The following is a 14,157-nucleotide window of genomic DNA, read 5'->3' on the forward strand; positions in this document are numbered from 1 at the left end:
CCTTAACCTTATCCAGCATCTGAAACCAATGGCTCTGATTCAGCATCAAAGCCCGTCATGTGCATCATTATCACAAGAAACACCATCCATGCAAGTTTGGTGATGTTAGGACCCGTAATAACTAAGATATATTTTTTAGTATCCTTGATAATGGAGATCAGGCTATACATCTGAAGCTACCTCTGCATTTCATTTATATTAAAGTTAAATCAACTATCATGCAAGTTTGAAATAATACTTTTATCCATTAAACATGAGACCTGTTCAAAAAAACTAAACTTCATCCAGCATCTGAAACCTATGGCTCTGATTCAGCGTTCAAGCCTGTCAGGTGCATCAGTATCATAAGCAGGTTTGGTGAAGTAAGGATGAGTTATAACTAAGATGTAATGATCAGAGGGCACCTTCTCTAAAAACTTTAACCAGCTCTTAAAACCTTAACCTCCTCCAGCATCCGAAACCTATGGCTCAGATTCAGCATTCATGCCTGTCTGGTGCATCAGTATCATAGATGCACCATCCATGCAGATTTGGTGAAATTAGATATTGCTAATAACGGGCACCTGCACCAAAAACTTCAACCTGCTCCAAACATACTGATAGGTAATCACAGATTACAAAGCTCACCGAGACGAGGCATCACCCTTATGAGACATCACCTTTATGAGACCACCTTTATCAAATTATATGAAAATTATACTTTATGATCTTGGATATTCATGGATACTGTTTTGACACAATATCGTATATCATCTGTACAAAAATTGTAAGATAATCATATGTTCAATTCATATGGTATAATAAGAAATAATGTTTATCAATACAATAATATAAAATACCATATGGCATCCTATCATATCAAATGATACAATATCATGTGATAAAGTAAAATATAATATAATACAATACAATATTATATTACAACATATTGTATCATATGATGCAAAAATACATATTACAATATCATATAAAACAATTTCATATGATATTATAATAAATCATATAAACCAATATCATATTATACAATCATATGATAGTTACGATATTATATAATATCATAATATCATATAATACAATTTCATGTGATATAATACTGTACTATAGAAACTAATATCATATTATTCAATATCGTATGATACAATATTAAAGAAAATACAATATTGCATCATAGGATACAATATTATTACTTAATAGGTTAGTTACTGACTCACTACAAATATATTGGGTTGATCAATTTCATAGATGGTGAGGCGAAGCAGAGCCGTCTATGAGATTGATCAACCCAATATATTTCCATAGTGAGTCAGTAACTAACCTAATAAGTGTTTTGTTTCCCGAGGACTATCAAGCGACATATTTATTCACAAATAACAATGATCTATGCAAAGCCATGTACAAGATGCCTAACATCTCGTCCAATTTAACTCATTTAAACTCATCAAAATTTTCAATCTCACCTTTCAAATACTCTTTAAAAATCCTTGCTTCACCCATGTTTACTTACAATGTTTTGTTGACATTGAATTTTAAATTTTTTCTCCCTTTCCTCTGCAGAGATCTGAGCAAATTTCGACGCTGCCATTTTGTTCTGCTCCAGACAAAACAATGTGACGTCAATATTCTAACGGCTACTCTAATTTCAAAGGGCAACTACTCCAAATGCTAGAAGAACTTACGGCATGCTGCTTATGTATTAAATACTATGAAATGTCAAAATGAGTAAGCAAAGCGTCTGCCAATGACGGCCATATTGCCTAATATTATTTCTCACCGAACAAATATAGAGATATATGAGGCAATCACATGCTATGTTTAAACAATGAAACATTTCAGTCCAAGGGAAACCATATATATTGCAATATCATATGTAAGAGTATCATTTGATAAAATAAGAAATTAATAATACAATATAATATTGTACAATATTGTATCATAATATACAATACTAAACTTAACAATATCCTGATACAATATCATATCTTATCTAACTTTTTACAATATAACATGTTATTATATTGTATCATATTAAACATTATTATGCCTCCTGTCAGTTTGTATATTCAATACTCATCTTTTTTTCGCATAGTATACAATGGGTTTATATAGCGTAAGCATATTATGCCGAAATAGAGCACAGCAAATGTTTACAATGAAAATCTTTAAGCGCCGACAGTGGGTTTCGAACTCATGACGCTAAAATTATTCCATCTTGAAGCCCAATGCTTTACTGCCACGCTATATCAGCCGATAAGGAAATTGACAGTATTTGTATATATAAAACGTAGATATATTCAACTGACATCAAGCAATTGAAATTTTTATCTTTCAAAAAACACCTCATTATTGACGATAATTTTATAAGTTAAAGTTTTGTTAAACTTTTGAACAAATGGATTAAACAATTTCGAAAGAATTCTACATGAGAATCTTAAAAACAGTTTTTTAAATGACGCTTCATAAAGAATGTACAAGAACAAAATTCAATGAGATTTCATCTGCTAAACATTTCGAGTTTTCTCGGTAAGGTGAAACGTCTCTCGTTTCTTGAAAAGAACATAAATCTTTGTTGATTTTTAATTGTACAACAACTTGTGGATTAAATATTCAATCAATTTGATAATCGATTCATTTGAAAGAACAAACGCTAGCTTTCCTGGCAAGTATATTTTTGGGACAAGACAACACTAAACATCACAGCTATTTATAGCAAAGCACGTAAGTATATACAACACTCGGCATAATAATAACAATTATAGTGTTGTGTTGTGCATCTACTATGCCTAAACAGTAGTTGGGGTTTGATACATAGTATGTATCAAACCCTGACTACTATTTAGGCATAATACATGCCTACACAACACTATTATATAAATAGTGTTTCATACCATATAATACTATATAATAGGAATCATGTTATATCATTTAACAACAACTACATCTATCTTTCAAGCAGGTTTGAGTGAGGTAGGAGATTTTTTTAGCATCCTCAATAATGGAGATCAGGCTCTGCATCTGAAGCTACCTCTGCGTTTCATTTTTATAGTTAAATCAACTATGCAAGCTATCATCTATAAAAAATGTGACCTGTTCCAAGACTAAACCTCATCCAGCATCCAAACCTATGGCTCAGATTCAGCATTCAAGCTTGTCAGGTGCATCAGTTTCATAAGACGCATCCTCCATGCAAGTTTAGTGAAGTTAGGACCAGTAATAACTAAGATATCATCATCAGAGGGCACCCGTTTCAAAAAACTTTAACCAGCAATTAAAACCTTAACCTCCTCCAGCATCCGAAACCTATGGCTCAGATTCAGCATCCAATGCCTGTCTGGTGCATCAGTAGCAAAAGACACACCATCCATGTAAGTGTGGTAAAGTTAAGACCTGTAATAACTGATATATATTTTTTAACATCCTTGATAATGGAGATCAAGCTCTGCATCTGAAGCTTCCTCTGCAATTCATTTATATTATAGTTTAATCAACTATGCAAGTTTGAAACAGTACTGTTATCTATTAAACATGTGACCTGTTCCAAAAAACATAACCTTATCCAGCATCCAAAACCTATGGCTCAGACTCAGCATTCAAGCCTGTCAGGTGCATCAGTATCATAAGACGCATCATCCATGGAAGTTTGATGAAGTTAGTACAAGTAATAACTAAGATATTATCATCAGAGGGCAACTGCTCAAAAAACTTTAACCAGCTCTAAAAACCTTAACCTCCTCCAGCATCCCAAGCCTATGGCTCAGATCCAGCATTCAAGCCTGTCTGGTGCATTGGTATCATAAGACACACCATCCATGCAAGTTTGCTGAAGTACGGACTAGCAGTAACTTTGATATTGCTATAAAAGAGCATCTGCAACAAAAACTTTAACCTGCTCAAAAACCTTAACTTCCCCCAGCATCTGAAATTTAGGACCAAGATTCAGCATCCAAGTCTTTTAAGTCCATAAGTAGGTCCAGATGCATCATCCATGCAAGTTTTGGGAAGACAGGACAATAGCTTAGATATAGGACCTGCAACAAAAAATTTAACCAGGTCCGGACGCCAAAGCGGGGGTATAGCATAAGCTCCCCTTCACTTCATCTCGGTGAGCTAAAAATCTTAACCTCCTCCAGCATCTGAAATTCATGGCCCAGATTCAGCATCCAAGTATTTTAAGTCCATAAGTAGGTCCAGACATATCATCCATGCAAGTTTTGGGGAAGTTAAGACAAGTAATAACTTAGATACAGGACCTGCAATAAAAACTTTAACCAGTTCCAGATGCCGATGCTGACAGTATAGCATAAGCTAACCCCGACTTCATCTCAGTGAGCTAAAAAGTTTGCAACCATTTTTCAAAATCTACGATACAACATAGTTATTTTATAATTCTTTATATAAGTTGTGAATTTTGACGATTATTCTGTTGCAATATTGAATTTTTTAAATGACCTCAAAACCACAAATACATATATTTCAGAAAGATATTGCATTTGAGGGACTGTTATTAATTCTAAAAAGGACACGCCCATTGCATACATGTTTTCCTAACCAAAATTCACAGAAATTTTTATTCGCTGCCTTAACAGTACTGCGAATTGTTTTTTTGCATATCATTTCCTCAAACATGTATTACACAGCACATTTAAATTCATATATAAAAGTCACCTTGTAATTTGACAAGTACCGACACCTGACCCCTGTTTTAAAAAGATAATGTTTGACCTTTTTTGAGATCCCGAACCCGAGATGTTCATGTGACGCAATTTCGATTAATAACAAGAGGCCCAGGGGCCACATCGCTCACCTTAGCAACAATTGCCTTAATTCTGATCAAATTAGCATTACAGTATCAAAATATCTTGACAACTAAGTACAGTAGATCTTGCTAAAAAAAAAATTGAAAACCTGCCAATTTTTACCCACCTCTTTTTTTTGGGTAAATACCAAGCCCCTTTTGTTGTTGTACCTGTAAGAAGATTTTTCTCTATTCCTATATACCCCCCCCCCCCCCCCCCCAATTTCGTGGTCCCACTTTTCTCTAGGGAATCATGGTTTCATCAAACTTAAATCTGCATAACCTGTGCTTTCACACTAAGTACTGAGTTTTGGACCAAAAACTTTCCCAGAATATTTTTAAAGATTTTCTCTATATATTCCTATGTAAAAATTCAAACGGCCATCACGGCCCCACCCTATCACTAGGTACTGTGATTTTGCAAACTTGAATTTACACTACCCGAGGATGCCTCTACACAAGTTTAAGCTTTTCTGGCCAAATAGCCTTTGAAAAGAAGATTTTTAAAGATTTTCTCTATACATTACTATTTAAAAATTCATCCCCCATTGTGGCCTCACCATACCCCTGGACTATTATTTAAACAAACTTGAATCTATACAATCTGGGAGTGCTTCCACTCAAACTTGGGCTTTCCTGGCCTTATAGTTTTGAGAAAAGATTTTTAAAGATTTTTCTCTATATATAAAAATTTATCCGCAATTGTAGCCCCGCCCTACCCCCAGGGACCATGATTTGAACAAACTTGAATCTACACTACCTGAGGATGCTTCCATTTTAATTTGAGCTTTCCTTGCCTAATAGTTTTTGAGAAGAAGATTTTTGAAGATCTTCTCTATATATTCCTATGTAAAACTTGATCCCCCTTCTTGTGGCCCCTCCATACCCCCGGGGATCATGATTTGAACAAACTTGAATCTACCCTAACTGAGGATGCTTCCACACAAGTTTAAGCTTTTCAGGCCTAATAGTTTTTGGAAAGAAGATTTTTGAAAAATACCAACAAATTTTCAATAATTCTCAATTATCTCCCCTTTAAAGAGGGTGTGGCCCTTTATTTGAACAAACTTGAATCCCCTTGACCTAGTGGTGCTTTGTGCCAAATTTGGTTGAAATCTGCCCAGTGGTTTTTGAGAAGAAGATGAAAATGTGAAAAGTTTACAACGACGCTGACGCAACAACGCCGACGACGATGACGACAACGGACAAATTGTGATCAGAAAAGCTCACTTGAGCCTTTGGCTCAGGTGAGCTCAAAAGCGTGCGGTCTGAAAATGGCTGACATGTCAGACGAGCTCCATATTCTTACTCGGGAAATATAGCACACTTTCAAATTTGGACGCATTTTGGTTTCAAGAAAATTAATGTTGGACTGCCTACTAAGGAAAATCTTTTGAATATAATTTATTGCTGGAAATACTAAGTAAATCAAATTATGAAAGCCTAGTAATGAGTCCGTTCATTGTAACTTGTTTATTTACATTTATTAAGCACTACACTTTAAAATATAAATATCTCCAATTATAATCGATAATTGTTAGTTGCGGGAAACCGATTATCAATTATGAAAATATTACCGATTCCCATCACTAATTCTTAATTATCTCCCTTTGAAAGAAAGTATGGCCCTTCATTTTAACAAACTTGAATTCCCTTCATATAAAAATTCTTTGTGCCAAGTTTGGTTAAAACTGGCCAGGTGGTTCTGAAAAAGTAAAAAATGTAAAGTTTACAGACGGATGGACAGACACCGGACAAATAGTGATCAGAAAAGCTCACTTGAGCTTTGAGCTCAGGTGAGGTAAAAAATTATGAAATACAGACTTACCATCCTGGAATTTCCAGTATACACTCATTTCCCACTCAAATATATCCGAGAATGATTTTTTGAGTATTCTGTGTAATTCAAGAGTAGGTCACTCTTTACTGAATCCATCCTCTGGGTCTAAGTCCTTGGGGTTTACAAGAAAAAATACCCATCCTCTGGGGTGTTGAGACCTCTAACTGTAGTCCAGCTGCATGGATATAGTGGACAACTTTCACATAGGTGTTTCATTGTTTAGTAAGCTATGTAAGAATTGGCCTCAGTATGATTAACATATTCATCAATATTAACTTATGTAAGAAAATCTGAAAAGAACAAAATCTTTTTCATTAAGTTAAAAGCTTTTGTAGTCACAATAGAGAGAGAGAGAGAGAGAGAGAGAGAGAGAGAGAGAGAGAGAGAGAGAGAGAGAGATTTCGTTTTGGATTCATCATTTCTTTTTTAAACTGACAAATTTAAAGATAACTTGAATAGATATAAAAGTTTAACAAGCATAAGGATTGACATTTAACTTTATTCATAATTCCAATTTAGTTTATATTCCTTACTCTCTAAGTTCAATATTATTTTTTTTTGGGGGGGGGGGGGGGCTGGAAGCTTGTGCTGGACACAAAAGTCTTACCTGTATTGATAAATCCCAAAGAAAGTGTCTATTAAGGATCGATACATGACAAAAACCCATGTAGCTCCAACTTGCTAACTTAACTGTAACAGAACAATATTGCATGACCAAATATCCAGTCCAAAAATCCCTATAAAAAAGTTTAAATAGCAGCTTGTTTAAAAAGTTTCACATTACTACATACAGGTTTTAACTTACAAAAACAGTATCCTATGAAGAATTTGATATCTATATAGTACTGAAATAACGTCATGTTACAGGAAAAAAGAATTGCCAGTGTACATATACACATACACATACATTATATATTTAAAGGTAACACATTATTTTAAATTTCCCAACTCTGGCCCACTTTTTTAATCCAAAGGAAATCTATATGAATTATTTTAGCTTGAAACTTCATTCTTCATGCTAGCTTCCCAGATTCAGTATTGATTTTTCACAAATTAATGTAGCCTTCAACAGATTTTTCTACATGGTTCTATAATTAATGTAAACTCCAGTTTTGTCCCTTCCTTCTCCCAATGGTTATGGCTTGAAACTTAATGAAAGTCATGCATACGACCTTGCAAATATTCATGCATATATTCTCTAATGAATATGAATGTTTCTCAATGTACGAGTTAAAATTTAAAAAAAAAAGAAAAAAGAGGCCCATGGGCTACATTGACTACCTGAGCAACAACAGCTATGAAAAGCAGCTTAATGGAGTCATATATAAAATATCTGGACAATATATTACAATAGATCCTGTATAAGATGATTATCAGGGGTAGGGGGGGGGGGGGGGGCTTTATTGTCCAGGGCATATGTGTCGCATAGTAAGTCCAGGTAAGGGCAGAATGCCAGAGGATAAGTGTCTCCAGTATACCAGTAGCTTAGAGTCAAATCTGCAGAAAATTACTTGATTATGAGAGATTTCTTAGTGGATAAGAAGTATTTAAGTCAAATAGGCAAAAAATGTGCAATTTTGGATAAAAAATTATATTTTCAAAAATTTAATTCAGTTAACATGAACAAAAGCTCCAGGCCAATTGGAACTCATGATCTGCAGTTCAGAAGCCCAATACTTTAGCCACTGAGCTACGACGATATACAACCCAATAGAACGATATAAGCATTTTTACAAAACATTTAAATTGCCATCTTGTGACATAGTGTCATAAAAAGCATACGTCTGGGTGTAGTGAGGTACCTTAAAATAACATGTTTAATTTTTTGTTATAAAGGAAGACTAGTTCTGGACACAAAATTCTTACCTTACTTTGTGTATTTAACATTCCAATGACATACTTGCCAACCTCCAACATGTTAAAATCTGGTCATGACCAGATTTGGAAAGTAAAAAATCTGGTCATAGCGCGTAACAACATTCACGACATATTTATCATGCATTTCATAGGTATATACAATAGAAATACGTGTTAAAACTTATGTGTAATACTTTATTGCAAAGAAGCATTTTGTCTAACAGTTGCTGATTTTGAATTTTGTAAAGTGATCTGACACAGAAAATGGTAGGTTGTGTTCAGCTGGAAAAAAAAATGCAAAAAGAGTTTCTGCTACATTAACCTTGCTTTTGAACTCTGTAAATGATGGCATGAAAGTTGTAAGTGACTTGGAAGACTTTTGTGTATTAAAAAGCATTTTACACATGACTTAGCGTTTTTGAATGTTTAGTCAGATCATTTTGGGCACAAAACCAAATATTCAAATGTGCGTTACATAGAACGCAAAAGCCTCGTTTTGTACTCGATTACTTTGTTTTACCTATGGGAATTCACTTTCCCAGATATGTTGATAGGTACAAAAATATCGTTTTCTTTTTTTTGATTTTGATTCCACTGGCCCGATGAAGACCTTTTCTTATGGAAGCCATCACACTTAATGATTTAAACTTTCGCTTAGTCAAAACAACTCACGATAATAATTACACTAAATGTGTATGTTATAGCCATCGGCATTGTTTACGCGTTACGTAAATCCAAGCTCAGTTTGGTTCATAACTGGAAGTCAAACGCGCAACGTAATCTGGAAATCGGAAGATTTTCGGGTTGTTCGACAAAAATCGGGTGAAAAGCATGACCCGCCGGGTCATAAAAAATAATCGGGTGAAGGGTTGAAAAATCGGGTTCGACCCGACGAAATTGGGTCAGTTGGCAAGTATGCCCAATGAAGATAAATCCACGAGATTGCAAGGGTAAATTTAAAAGCTGTCATATTACACTGGAATGAACTTCCTGTCACCAACAACAGGGTATATAATCCAACAACAAGCACATCTAAAAAACTTAAAATTCGATATATCACATAAATTGAACACCTATATTGAAAAAAAATCATTTTTTAAATAGTTGGCTTTCAATACCCCAATAAGCAAACCCTAAATTTTGTATTGCACCTATCTGACAGTCCCATATTAAGGGGAATGTCAGTTTAAATTTTTTAAAGCTATCCAATTACAGAACACATTGTGTGTAGTGGTTACAAATATGTCCTGCTACAGTATCTTGTTCTCAATCTCCGTCTCCTGGTCTTTTGTTCTCCTGCTCTAGATATATGTTTAAGAAGTCAAGTTTTGCTTCAAACTTAAATGTCGCAATTGGATCCGATAAAACCTGTTTAGTAGTTGCGGGCTTTGGGCTTTATTTCAATAGTTGGCAGTTAGAAATACCAGTAATGTGACCCCATTTTGTGGCCCTTACATTTTCCATTTTGTTGAACAATTTCACAAAGATGGAGCCTCCTTATTGAATCGATTCCATAATCTTAATGACCCCCCCCCCCCCCCCCCCCCCTCCAAAAGACTTAACAAACCAATGCAATTGCAATTTTTCAAGGCTTTCATCCAGCAGAAAAACAAGACTCAAATGTACATACCTGTATTTTTCTAGTGTCTATGCAATCCCATTTTTTATAAATATTAAAACAATTATAATAGTTATTATCAGCTGCTGCTGATATTGGAGCTAAACTTAACAGCTTGAAATGTAATGTAATTCATAAAAATACTTCACAAAATTGAGACATTTATTAAACAAGAGATGTTTGTGAAACACTTATGCCCCCCTCCTATGGAAACATCCACAAAGAAAATGAACGTAAACTTCAAATAACTTGAATTTTTCTAAGTCCAAGGGCTATAACTCTGTCGAAAATTGCTCGATCATACCCAAAATCAAACTTGACCTAGATATTATCATGATAAACCTGTATACCAAATTTCATTTCAATATGTTCATCCTCTGCGAAGAAAATAAGCGGAAACTGCAAAAAACTAGATTTTTTCTACGTCCAAGGGCCATAACTCTGTCGAAAAATTGCTCGATCATACCCAATATCGAACTTGACCTAGATATTATCATGTTAAACCTGTATACCAAATTTCATTTCAATATGTTAATCCTCTGCGAAGAAAATGAACGGAAACTGTTGGTGGATCGACCGACAGACCGACCGACTGACAGGCAGCAGCAAAGCAATATGCCCTCCCTTCTTCGAAGGGGGGCATAAATATCGGTGGCTTAAAGGGTAAACAAGAGGTCTATGGGCCACATCACTCCCCTGAGCAACATTAAACATAACTAGAACTGTCCTAATGGGACTAATACCCCCGCTAGGCTATTTTCAAATGGGACAAATAATTGAATTGAATAATAAAGGTTTGGAACACATACAAAAAAAAATTTCTAGAATTGTAAAAAAAAAAAAAAAAATTAGTTAACAAAGAAAAATTAAAATCAAAATTGTCAGAATTTCACTGTAAATACATATCTATAACAGTAATACATTTACAAATGTATGTATTTGATGATATATTTTTTTAATTTAATTGATTTAAAGAAAAACCAACAAAATGACAATATTCCCTCCCTTTGCAGTGAATAGTAGAAATACCGGTAGCCAAGCAATGCTCTTCTGTTGATAAAACTTTCAATATCTTTCTAATAAGAGTCTTGACAGATGCAATTAGTTGTTTCAAATTTTCCTCACTTTCTCCTATGGCACAATGGAACTCCATATCAGAAAATTGATCCCATAGGACTATGATTTTCTTTGATGAACTTGTTAAATTTAATAAACTCCCAAAACATTACCATAATTACCATACTATGTAAAAATATGTAAAAAAAAGAAAATTTAATATTACAAACAATTTTAAAATTGCCAAAACACTACAATCATATCAGTAATTTTGAATTTCATTTAAATTAATGCCCAATAGGGTCACTTCATCAATTTACTTGACAAATAAATTTAAACAACCTCTAAAAATAGTTTAACTTCTTTATTAATAATTATATTATTTATTTCCTTATAATGATAGACCTTTTGGTTTACATGAAACAGTTTTAAAATAGCCCCAAAACCATCACCCACTTTACAGATTATCAATTTCCCCTAAACACATGCTCCATCTGAACCATGGCTCAGATAATGGCTCCCTTGGGACAAATGAATTCAGCCACACTTGTCTTTGATGTTCTTATTAGCTCCTAAGAATTTATCATTGACAAACAAAAACTTTGCATTGTCAATTGATAGAATACTTATAAAAAATAATTTTTTTTTATTAATTAAGACATAAAGACAAAAAACTCCATCTGGATGTATTTATATAAATATATTTTAGAGTGTTTTCTATTAATTAATTAATAAAATCTGTAAGGATTACCTCCCTTACTTTTCAACATTAGTGTACAATATATAGAATAAGGAAAATGAAAACTGTCATAAAATCATTAAATCTTGTCCGATCTTAAAAAAATTTGCAGGTGCACATCTTCAGATGGTGTTCAACATATGTACAAATTTTCAAACTGTTCCATGCAGTAATAAAAATTCTATAGGGGGGACAAAGTTGCGTCTACAGACAGACGGACAGACAGACAGACGGACGGACGGACAGACAGGGTGAAACCAATATACCCCCCTAAACTTCGTTTGCGGGGGTATAATAAGATCTGCTTCATGAAGTCATATACCCAAGTTATTGTGACAATGAATGAGTAAAACAGATCCTGTATTAAAAAGATTTTCAAAATTTTCTACCCATGTTCTTATATTCAGCCCCTTTTGTAACTAGATGATTTCATAGTTATATCACATATTGAGTATTACCACTCTCAAAAAAATCTTGCATATTAGTAATTATATAAAGTGTCAATTCATTATAAGCGTGCTCGCTATAACTGTGTTTTACTGTAGAATGAATCAACACTACCTGAAATTTGCTTCCACAAGTTAGTTTTTCTGGCCATTTGGTTTTAGAGAAGAAAATTTTTTAAAAGATTTTTCTCTATGTATTCCTTTGTAAAAATGTCATCCCCCCATGGTGGCCCCACCTTATCCCCAGGTATCATGATTTGAACAAATTTGAAGATGCTTCCACACAAGTTAAAGCTTTTCTGGATGACTGATTTTTGAGAAGAAGATTTTTAATGATTTTTCTCTATATATTTCTAATATTTAAAAATTTGATCCCCCATTGTGGCCCATCCATACCCCGAGGATCATGGTTTGGACAAACTTGAATCTACACTACCTCAGGATGCTTCCACACAAGTTACAGCTTTTCTTGCCAATTGATATTTGAGAAGAATATTTTTTTTAGATTTTTCTCTGTATATTTCACATAAGGGGAGCTAACAATATTTATGTCTCTGCTACATGTACACACATTTTGCATTTCCATCAACAATATAAATCTCCGTTTGGACTGAATAGACAGGAGAAAATACTGACAACTAGCCTAAAACACATTGCAGTAATCAATTATTACGCAAAGACCATACCATATTACCATTAGAATTTGTTTTTTAGTTGTTGATGTACCATACCTGTTAATGTATCTTAATTTCCGCAAGAAAACAGTCAGCTGTCTTATTAACCGATGTCTATGTTTGATTGATACGTAAAAATTACAAAATACAGGTGATAGTTCCCCTAAGTTACAAACCGTAATTCATGAAAACAAAACGAAAATCAAAACAAGCTAAAACCACCTTCAAAGGTGAAATGTCAACGCATTGGAATTTTTAATCTCAATTTACTTCACAAAATCGGCATTAATGTATCTTGCATGTTTCAAATATTCCTTTCACACACAAACTGTTCCACAACAACCAAATTCATTTTTGTCAGATTGACCCATTTCTCATACGTTCAAAATGGCCGCTTCAAAGAAGTTTTTGAGAGATGAAATACCGAACCCCAAGTTATAAACTGATCGAAGCCCACCCTTTCCAATTATTTTTTTTGTAATAACTCAAATTCGGAAAAAGATTGGCCCTTAATCTTTGCAATTTATATTTTCCTTTGCATAAGGATTATTTATCTTGAATTGCATTGAATTTGACCCAGTAGTTTCTACAGTTTTGAGATTTTCTCTGCTTTGAATAAAAATCGTTCTTTCATTTCTGCAATTTAATATATTTGCCTTCCCATAAGGATGCTTTGTGCCAAATATGGTTTAAATTGGCCAAGCAGTTTTAGAGAAGAAGTTAAAAATGTAAAAAAGTTTACAGACAGACAGAGGGACAAAATGGGATCAGAATAGCTCACTTGAGCTTTCAGCTCAAATGAGCTTAAAATATGTTAATGCAAAACGAATAACAGAGATGGCTTGCAGAAAGGAATTAGGAGAAATCAAACACTGGAGAAAACATACCCTTGACTTAGAGGGAACAGATAGATTTCTTTTTCCAGGGAGAAAATGGGGGGGGGGGGGGGGGGGGGGGGCGCGGCTGTAAAGTGCAAAACGAAATCGAAATAGAACGAAACGAATCAAAACCAAACCAAAAATTGAAACGAAACAGTATTTAAACAAAACTAATATCAATTATGACTACATAAAAGTGAAAATAAATTCATTTTATTTTATGGTTCAAAAATTTATTTCAATGAATTTATTTTCAC

This window comes from Magallana gigas, chromosome 1 (assembly GCF_963853765.1).
Source record: "Magallana gigas chromosome 1, xbMagGiga1.1, whole genome shotgun sequence".
NCBI classification, from domain to species: Eukaryota; Metazoa; Mollusca; class Bivalvia; order Ostreida; family Ostreidae; genus Magallana; species Magallana gigas.